The 11047-nt window shown below is 38.7% G+C and overlaps 1 protein-coding gene across 2 annotated transcripts in view; it reads left to right on the top strand.

Annotated features, from left to right (window-relative positions):
- The first annotated feature begins 401 nt into the window (after positions 1 to 401).
- LOC110098578 (50S ribosomal protein L33-like) overlaps positions 402 to 11047 on the top strand; it is a 27854-nt gene continuing 17208 nt past the window's right edge. The window contains exon 1 of one of the 2 annotated variants that reach the window (XM_020825438.2): positions 402 to 484. The gene's annotated coding sequence lies outside the window, so the exon portion shown is untranslated. Of the gene's footprint in view, positions 485 to 517; positions 659 to 11047 lie in introns of those variants that run through there. The other variant, XM_028698051.1, reaches the window with a different exon arrangement.

Raw genomic sequence — 11047 nt, forward strand, 5'->3', positions numbered from 1 at the left:
TTTCTTAAATCAATTTTTTATCATAAAATTTTTTATTTGCTACTAAAAAAATTGTCTTAGGCTTTCTTTGGACGACTTTCTTACTGTTTCTTAAATCAATTTTTTAGTATAAAAATTTTAATTTGCTACTAAAAAATTATTTTAAGAAGCAATAAAAAAGCATGCAAAACAAAATCTTAATATCATATTCTAATATTTGGGCTTCTGATTAAATCTCATATTTATTTAAATACTGAATTCTACAAATAACAAACTAAAAAATGATAAATTTTAGCAAAATTTAATAGCAAAGCTTAAGGCTTCGTTTGTTTTGGTTTATGCTTACATAAAAATGAGTTTTAGAAAAGGAGGTAGAGAAAAAGCCGTTTAATAAAATGGAGTTTCAATAATGAGATATGTTTGAGCCTTCGTCTTTTGTTGGCCGACCGACCTTCCCTTCCTCTTGGACCTGTCTTCTCTTACTATCATCTGCTTTTTTCTGGATGTATGTATTCCTTATTTTCTAATGATTTCTGCTACATTTCTTCATTTATCTGTGGGCCGGTTTGTAAGAGATCTGCGAGCTCACGCTAGATCTGTTATGGATCGAGTTTGGATGATTCAATTTTGATCATTTAGGGTTGTGCTCTTGCATGCCATCAGCTTTAATGGATACTATGTGAGTTAGACCTAGACATGAGGTTTAATTATTATTTTTATTATTATTTTCTGAGAGATCATCCAAAGTTTTCTCATACATGTTGTCGGCTCTATGGTTTTTGTATCTTCTCTCTCTCTCTCTCTCTCTCTCTCTCTCTCTCTCTCTCTCTCTCTCTTTTGGATAATCTGAAGTATAACATGACGGATTTATGATTTTTGTTCATTATGTGATGCATGTTGTCGGCTCTAGGGATCGAAGCCCAATTGTAATTAGCTTAGTAGTAAGTTGAGTCAGTTGGCCTTGTGAATTATCGTATATGAATGCCTCCATTTGCGAAGGATGAGACATGGGAATAAATTCCTCACTTGTTTCTCTTTGTTCTTTCTTCTTGCCTTCTTGGAGCTTGAGCAAGCTCGAATTGCCCGATTATGATCGAGGATCCTATTAAGTTAACTCTAGATGCAATCTTATTCTGGGAAATGACTGTTGCTGAAGCTATAACCTGTTCGTAGAAATAAAACTTCTTTTTTTCTTACATGCTGTGGAAGCTATAGTGAAGGTGCTTTCACAATCTGCGTTTCAATCACTTATCAGAGATCATTAGACGATTTCATGGTATTTGTCTTTTGTGAGGTACTAACTACTAAAATTGAAAAGGAGTTTGATGCTATCATTAACAACTGGTGAGCTACAGGGATAATCATTAAACCCATCCCATTCTTTCATTCATTACAAAATACATTTTTTAATTTTAGATATGGTATCTACAACAATTTTTATAAAAATTTTAACCTTATGTTTTGCTGTCAATTTATTTATTTTCTACATCGGGCATGTTAAATAGGGGTGTCAATCTCGGGTTACGGGTCGGGTTCGAGTCGAATCCGGAACTGACCCGGGTTCAATCGGGTCGACCCTAACCCGACCCGGGTAGGCAAATGGGTCGAAAACATAGACCGGACCCGACCCGTCGGGTTGTCGTGTTGACCCAACTCGACACGGGATGCGAGCTCGGGCACGCAGGCAGGCGGACGTGGGACGCGGGTGGACTCGCAAACCTTACAAACCCTAATGTTAATGTTGGGTCTTGTTGTTACTTGCAAACCTTGCAAACCTTACAAACTGTTTTAAGAAGCAATAAGAAAGCAGTTCCAACGCCGGAAGTTTATTTTGAGATTGTAGGTTCTGTTACCAAATTCGGATCATACTAATCAGTTTGCAGTCATACTACAAAAAAACATTAGAGGATCTGTCTCTTCAGCTTGGTTTTGGCCACTTTATCCTTAAAACCTAAAAAGGCAAAAATTGCCCCTCACAACTCGTTGCCCTTATCTTCTACTTCAAGACTCTATTTGACACTTGCCACACTTGCTTTGCCTTATTGGGAGGCTTTTTTGCCATTGAATTAGTCACATGGTCTTTTGCACAATGAGTTGATGATTCCTCTATCTTTATCAGACCGAAACTTGCTTGTGCTAATTTGCATTCTCCCCTTCCTCAGGTGTGGTGGCATTGGAATAAATTTTTTAGTACGGTCATCTGCTCTCATGGTCCAATCAATGATGCCTACAATCCCGGATATAATACTTATTCTATGAAGAAATCATTCTATGTGCGGACGCCGAACACCATCTAGATAACCAACCAGAATGCGTCAGATCACCTCATGCTCGGTACCGCTTGGTACCCGGCTCGGTACTACTGATGTGACAGATTCTACTTGATCTACGGACAGTAAACTGCATTCGTCATCTACACAGAATAATTTCTCCCATACATGTCCCTTGAGTGCAGTATAGTTTGAGCGGTAAAGCGATGAGCAATGAATCTATTCATTAACATCAATTAAATCTTTAAAATCATGAGGAAAAAAAAAAACAAAAATAACTCGGCAAAAGTCTACAATATGCGAAGAAATTTTCTTTTCGATCATGCGTTTGAAGTGCAAAAATGAACAATTCCAGAAGCACTGATATCTTTTTTTATCTTTTATTAAGGTTTTTTATTATAAATCTTTGTTGTTGATGTTTAACTTTCTTATTATGTTCTGACTTGCATGATAATTTCAAAGTGTTGATGCTTTGGAGCATGCACAATCCTTTTTGAAACACTTATAATAATTTCATGCGTGCATTGGTTTTTCTTTGAAATTTGGATTAATTCTATGGTGCCACTATTGGAGTTTGTGCATATTCTTCTATATTTTCTTAAAAAAAAAAAAATAACTATGAGCCATATTAAGCCATTGAATAGCTTGGTTTCGAAGAATCCCTACTGATACTATCTTTCTCCTTATTGTCTGTTTAATCTGCTGGTCTTGTGCATATTAGAGTAATAGAGTATTTTAGCATTTACTGTATTTATTACATAATGAGTTGTCACATGCTGATTGGTTTTCAGATAGGTTTCCGTACTAGACTCTATTATAAAACAATGTATTCTCTACTTTCACAGGAGAGAAAAGATAGCCTTTCTCTGTTTACTTTACCCCCTGTCTCCTTCGTCTCTATCAAGAACAGAGAAACCTGTTCTTGAGAAATCTGTTCTCTATTCTCTCATTCTACATGGTATCAGTCGCCAGTTCTCTCAACTGCTAAACCAATGTCTCAATCTGCCTCTGTCCAAAACTCCGACGACAACAATGTCATCACCGATTCCACAATTCCGGCAAACCTGAAGTTCGTTGTTTCCAGCATCAAGAACTTCGTCACTACGCCGCTCGCTGCCGACAACTATGCCATCTGGCGATCCCAAATCCTGAAAATCATTCGTGCAAATGGGTTCTACAGCTTTCTTGTTCCGCCACCTTCGCTTCCTACCTCCTCCGACCAGATTCAAGAAGGCTCGTCGTCTTCCACCATCAGTACGGGTAACAGACATCTGACCGATCAAACATTATCGGCTGCCCTCTGTTCGACCATTTCACCTTCTATCTTGCCTTATGTGATCTCGTTGGAGTCCACCGCTGAAATCTGGCAATCGCTAGAATCTCGGTTTCAAGCTTCAAACCGTTCGAAAGTCATTCAACTCAAGAATGAACTTCACAATGTGTCTCTCAAAACATCCACCATGACACAGTACCTCTCAGAAATTAAATCATTGGTGGACCAAATCGCTGCTGCAGGCTCAACGGTAGATATAGAGGATATAATCCTCTACATCTTAAACGGTCTTCCTCCTCCATACCAATCGTTCAAGACATCAATCCGAACAATGCTCAACCCGATAAGTCTCGATCAACTCTACCCTCTTCTCCTTAGCGAAGAGATTCATCTTGCAGCAGATGCAGCTCGGCAGCATACGCCTACCGATCCTAATATGGCCTTATTCGGCTCCAGGGGGCGTGGCAGAAGGTCCCGCGGCAGACAAAATTCAACCTCAACGGGACATACCCGATCCAACCCCTCCAGCTCAATCATCTGCCAAATCTGCTTCAAGAAAGGGCACTCCGCAAATTCTTGCTGGCATCGTCTAAATGCACAATACACACCCAATGCCAGGACTGTCAACAATGCACTTCTTGCGGCAGCAAACAATTCAGACAACACTTGGTTTCTAGACTCGGGTGCCTCCACGCATTTAACAAACTCACTCGATAATATGTCTATTACTTCTCCATATCAAGGTTCAAAGAACATCACCATCGACGACGGTAGCTCCATCAACGTCGCTCATTCAGGGGCTGGAATCCTTCCAACCCCCTCTCGTAAGCTGCACTTATCTAACATTCTTCATTCTCCCTCTCTTGCTTACAACTTACTGTCTATATCTCGTCTTACGAAAGATAACAATCTCTCGATAATTTTTTATGCTAATGGTTTTACATTCAAGGATCCGATGACCCATCAAATCCTCCTTCAAGGTCCGTGCAATGAAGGACTTTACCCTCTTCAGCTGGCGCAAACTATCTCTCCGAATAAAGCTTTGGCTGCTGCGAACATGTACTCCAACCTTTGGCATCAAAGGCTTGGACATCCGCACAAAGGAATAATAGACAAAATTAATAAATGTAATAGTAATATCAAGATTGAAAAGCAATTCACTTGTCAATCTTGTAAAGAGTCTAAAGGACATAAGTTGTCATTTGAGCATTCTCAAAACAGACAAACTATTCCTCTAGCTACTATACATTCCGACGTGTGGGGTCCGGCCCCGATTGTTTCCACGCAAGGATACCTTTACTATGTCATTTTCACTGACGATTGTACTCGCTTCACTTGGCTTTTTCCTTTACGTCGAAAATATGATGTTTTACATACGTTTATCAATTTTAAAAATCAGGTTGAAAATTATCTTGCGCATAAAATCAAGATTCTTAGGACCGATGGAGGTTCCGAATATGTGAACCATGAGTTCTCTGACTATCTCCGCAAACAAGGCATCATCCATCAAAGATCCTGTCCCTATACGCCTGAACAAAATGGCCTAGCTGAGCGGAAACACCGTCACATTATCGAGACGACTCGCACGTTGCTTCATGCCTCATCCGTTCCCTACCAGTACTGGCCGGACGCTGTACTCACCTCTGTCTACCTAATTAACAAAATGCCCACATCCACTACCCATGACATTTCTCCCTTCGAACTTGTTCATCGAACAAAACCAGACTACAGCAACTTACGCGTCTTCGGTTGCCAATGTTTCCCTCTAACACCACCAATACATCGTCACAAACTTCAACCAAGATCTACACCATGTGTCTTCTTGGGATACTCTGACACTTACAAAAGGTATAAGTGTCTAAACTTAGATACAAACAAGATCATTATCTCAAGACACGTTACTTTCACCGAACAACATTTTCCCTTCTCAAAACTTGCTCCTGCATCGATCAATACTCCTCATACCACCGTTCCTAGTCTTCTAATTCCGGTATCTGCTACACAAGCTAATACTCATGCTCCTACACTAAGTGACCCGCCACTTCCTACTCCTCAAGATCCCAACGTCAATACAAGTTCTCAAAATACTTTGCCCCCACCTATCATAACTCCTCAACCTGACGTACCAAACACATCCTCTCATCCCATGATAACCCGTAGCAGAACCGGATCTCTCAAACATCCTGATCGCCTGAATCTGTTTCACTCTACTACTCAGCCCGTCAATCCAGATCCCACGTCTTATAATGTGGCGGTTCAGAAGCTCGAATGGCGTCAAGCAATGGCTGCCGAGTTCCTTGCACTACAAAAACAATCCACTTGGAGCCTCGTCAAACCGCCTGCTAATGCCTCCATTCTCGGCTGCAAATGGACGTACCGAACCAAATATCATACGGACGGTTCCATTGCCAAATACAAGGCTCGTTTAGTTGCTCAAGGCAACAATCAGGAATTCGGTGTCGACTACACTGAAACTTTTAGTCCCGTTGTAAAGTTGCCTACTATACGCATATTACTCTCTATTGCTATCGCTAACGAGTGGCAGGTACAACAACTGGACGTCGCAAATGCGTTTCTTCACGGCACATTAAATGAAACAGTTTATATGTATCAACCCCGCGGCTTCGAGGATAGCTCCCGACCCCATCACGTATGCAAATTACATAAGGCGCTATATGGGTTAAAACAAGCTCCAAGACAGTGGTATAACACGTTCACCAAATTTCTTGAATCCATCGGGTTCACTCACAGTCTTGCTGATCCGTCCCTCCTCATATACCGCAAAGATAAGGATCTTATTTTTCTGCTTATATATGTTGACAATATTTTAATCACAGGAAACCAACCCAACACTATTCGAGACATTCTACACAAGCTCTCAACCGAATTTTCTCTCAAGCAATTAGGTGAAGCAAGTGAATTCATTGGCATCAGGATTCAACGTATCAATAACAATCTGTTCCTATCCCAAAGGAAATATGCAACTCAATTACTCCAGCTAGCTCATCTCATGGACTGTAAACCACTCTCCAATCCTAACTGCACAAAGCTTCCTACCGTGTTTCACCCAGAACCAATTCTTTCGGATCCTACACTATACAGAAGGCTCACCGGCTCCCTTCAGTACTTGACCCTAACTCGACCAGATATCGCATACAGTGTCAACCTCCTGTCCCAGCACATGCAAGATCCTCAACCGCAACATACATATCAGCTCAAACGTCTTCTAAGATACATCAAAGGTACGTTGGATTTTGGTATACCAATCACCAAAACTAACTTACTTCTTAAATCCTTTTCAGATGCGGACTGGGCCGAAGATCCAATAACACGAAAATCCACATCCGGGTATTGTTCTTTTCTCGGCGATAACATCATCTCATGGACAGTAAAGAAGCAAAATACGGTGGCCCGTTCGTCCACCGAGTCGGAATATAGGGCTCTTGCCGAACTCACCACCGACGTCATTTGGCTCCGCAAGCTTCTTCAAGATTTCGGTCTTCATCAGGACTATCCTACATAAATTTTTTGTGACAACACTTCAGCGATTGCTTTGGCTCATAACCCGGTGTTTCATGCTCGTACAAAACATGTGGACATTGATAAAAAATTCATACGAGATCAAATTCAAAAGAACAACATAGCCTTGCTACCTATCAGCTCTATTGATCAAACTGCTGATGTTCTAACTAAACCACTCTCCACTTTGCGGTTTCACATGCTTCGCAGCAAACTGACGGTCACGTAGAACTCATCAGTTTGAGGGGGCATATTAGAGTAATAGAGTATTTTAGCATTTACTGTATTTATTACATAATGAGTTGTCACATGCTGATTGGTTTTCAGATAGGTTTCCGTACTAGACTCTATTATAAAACAATGTATTCTCTACTTTCACAGGAGAGAAAAGATAGCCTTTCTCTGTTTACTTTACCCCCTGTCTCCTTCGTCTCTATCAAGAACAGAGAAACCTGTTCTTGAGAAATCTGTTCTCTATTCTCTATTCTCTCATTCTACCGTGCATACTTAAGAATCTACCAAAGGTCATACAAGTTAACTCTCCACTCACCTGAATTATAAGATGGTCTCCACATCTATCCTGCTTGAGGAAACCATTAAATCATATATCGTTTTTATAAGGTTCGATTCAGTGCTACCACAGCATCTCCAACATGCTATAAGAAATTGCTGGTCAAGATTGGAAACAATTGCTTTTTTGGAGATTGCTTTGGCTTCATTTGGGACGGCTTTCTTAACGCTTCTTAAAGCAGATTTTTAGTATAAAAATTTTAAATTTTAAATTAAAAAGCTAATTTAAGAAGCAATAAAAAAGTTTTCCCAAACGAAGCCTTTATCTGCCAATAATGATGCTTCAATAGTTCAATTAGGATTTTTTTTGGGTTTTGATTAAACAACAACAACAACAAAAGATTAGAACTAAAAAAGATTAAAACTTTTTTAAAGTATAATTTGATATATTATCAAGTTATATGTTTTAGTTATATAGTTGAGGGACTTTTGGGTGACTAAAAAAGAAATATAGTGTAAAAGAAATATTTTAGAGTTGTTTATAGAGTTTAAAATAAATTTAAATTAATATCATTAACTTTTTGGAATTAAATGAATATAGTGTAAAATTTTAAGATGGTGGTCGATGGTGATGGTTGGCAACGAGTGGCAGCGGCCAACTGTGGTAGTCGATGACGGGTGATGACAACAAGATGGGTGGCGAAAGATAGCTGTGGCAGCCTACGATAGGTGGTTGCTGACAGTTGGTGGTGGCTGGCAGAATGTAGCGATGATCGGTGGTGGTGGGGGAGGTCAATCGAGCTTGCTTGTGATGTAAACAGTTTTCGCTTAAAAAATAAACTAAAATAGTTTACACAATTTGTACCTTACTTTGCATTCTTCTTTTTTTTTTTACTTTGCATCCCTATTTCTTCCAAACAACGTCGGAATTATATTGAGACCCTAGGGGCACGAACCCCACCGGCTTGCTACTAGTTAAAATTTTATTAATTATTTAAATTTTGAAGTGATTAACTATACTTTTAGTTATCTCATTAGGCACTTAATTATTCAACTACTCGCGTATGACAAATTATAGCAAGAACGATATTGTTTTTTTTTTTGGGGTAAATAGGGGCATAGCCCATTTTATTTAGACAAAAGACAGATACAACAAAAGTTAAAGGAAAGGAAAAACATAACCGAACTTAAAGAAAAACATGAAAAAACCTAGACCCAAAGCTGGAACAAAACCCAGCACACAAAGACATAACAGATGAACGATAAGAAAAGTTAAGAAACAACAGAAAACAGAAAAGGAAATCGTCTCATAGTCGATTATCTCTGGAATTTATTTTTGATCAGATTGTAATCTTTCCAGGAACAGGCTTTGACGTGTGTGGCATTTTTAATATTGTTAATCACCGAATCTGGGCTATTCCACTTGCTAGCAAATCTTCTGAAATTCCTTTCTCTCCAAATTTGATACACAGTGCAGCAGACAGTCAGAAAGCAGAACGATTTTTCGCCATTGGATAGTAAATTAGAGTTCTCCAAATAGTCCAAAATCTGCAGCAAATTTGGTCTAAATAAAAATGCATTTAACTCGGGTATGAGATTAGTAATAATATAAAAGGAAACATCACAGAAAAAGAAAATGTGATTATGATCTTCGGGCGCCTTGTGACAAAGGAAGCAAACAGGATTGATCTGGATATCTCTCCTTAATAGCAAGTCTGCAGTTTTTAATTTCTGCAAAACAGCCATCCAGGTATAAGTAGAATATCTGAGAGAGTAATGTTTGTGCCAGATAGAATTTTTCCACGAAACATCATTCAGATGGGAATAATAAGAGTTAAAGAAATCTTTGAACTTAGGACTAGAAGAGCCATCCCAAGCAACAGCCGGTTGCTCTTTAATGTTAATATTATTATTAATCTCGTGAGCAACCACTTCAGGCAAAGATTCCGGGAAAATCCACTCATTATTACTAATGCAATCTTTAACCAGAAGTCTGGTTAAATGTTTGTCAGCAGGAATTAACTTACTTAAAGCCTTGCCATCTAACCAAGGGTCCCAAAAAAAGGATAAACTAGAGTTAGAAGATATTTGAAAGGTTAAATGATTTAACCGAAGGGGGTTTCCAGGGAGAGCAGTAATTATATTTAAACCAAGCAGAAATTAAGGACTCTTGAGTTAGGAGACGCCAATTAAAAGAACAGTTGGCGCTGTAGTAAAGGGATTCTATAGAAGCAATCCCTAAGCCGCCCTTCTCCTTAGGAATGACAGTTTTATCCCAAGAGATCATATGCACCTTTTTCCCATTAATATTGCCATGAAACAGAAATTTAGAGCAGAGTTTAGAAATAGTTTTACAAATGGCTTTGGGAATAATGGATCCTCTAATCCAATAGGCTAAAGTGTTAGAAATAGTAAACTTTAAAAACTGTACTCTACCAGCCAGGGATAGGAGACGGACCTTCCAACCATCAAGCAGTGAAATAATATTGCTAACCAACTTCTCAAAATGAGAAGATTTTAGTCTCTCAGAGGAGATGGGGATGCCCAAATAAATAATGTTATTACTTATATGAGCAATACCTAAATTATTGCAGACTTGAGCAACATTAACCGAATTTTTTGAGAAAATTATAGAGCATTTGTCATGGTTAATGAACAAACCAGAGGCCTCAGCAAAATTATTAAGAATATTATTTAAACTAGAAGCAGACTGAATGTTAGCATTACCAAAAATTAATAAATCATCTGCATACAAGAGGTGGTTAAAGGGGTTACCTTTATAATTAAACCCAGCCAAGTTATTGGATGAAAATTCAGAAGAAAGACTACAAGATAAAGCATCCATTATTAAACAAAAAAGAGGAGGAGATAAGGGACAACCTTGTCTTAAGCCAGAGGAAGATTTAAAGAAGCCTTCCAGAGATCCGTTTAAGCAAATAGAGAAATAGACATCAGAAATGCAACCTTGAACCCATTTAATAAAAAGCTCAAGGAACCCCTTTTGCTTCATTCTGTTTAAAAGAAAGCCTCGAGAAACGGTATCGAAAGCCTTTCTAATATCCAACTTAGCACAAAACATATTTCTAGTAAAATTAAATTCTCTAAGCACCTCAGAAGCGAGTAAAATATTGTCAGTAGTGCTTCTGTTCTTAATAAAACCAGCCTGGCTCTCATGAATAATAAAGGGTAAAACAGAATTTAGTCTATTAGCAAGAAGCTTGGCTATAATCTTATAAAAAACATTGCATAAAGAAATAGGCCTGAAGTCATTAATATTGGTAGCATGAGGTCTTTTGGGAATAAGCGTAATAGCAGTAGCTTTAACCCTTTTAGGAAGTTGTCCCGAAGTAAAGAAACTCTTAACAGCATTACAAAGATAATAACCAATGACATGCCAAGTTTTTTTATAGAAGTCAAAAGTGTACCCATCCGGACCCGGGGCTGAAGAGGAAGTGCCGTCGAAAATCACTTTTTTAATCTCAGCCTCAGTAAAAGG

This window comes from Dendrobium catenatum, unplaced genomic scaffold (assembly GCF_001605985.2).
Source record: "Dendrobium catenatum unplaced genomic scaffold, ASM160598v2 fragScaff_scaffold_1038, whole genome shotgun sequence".
Lineage (NCBI taxonomy): Eukaryota > Viridiplantae > Streptophyta > Magnoliopsida > Asparagales > Orchidaceae > Dendrobium > Dendrobium catenatum.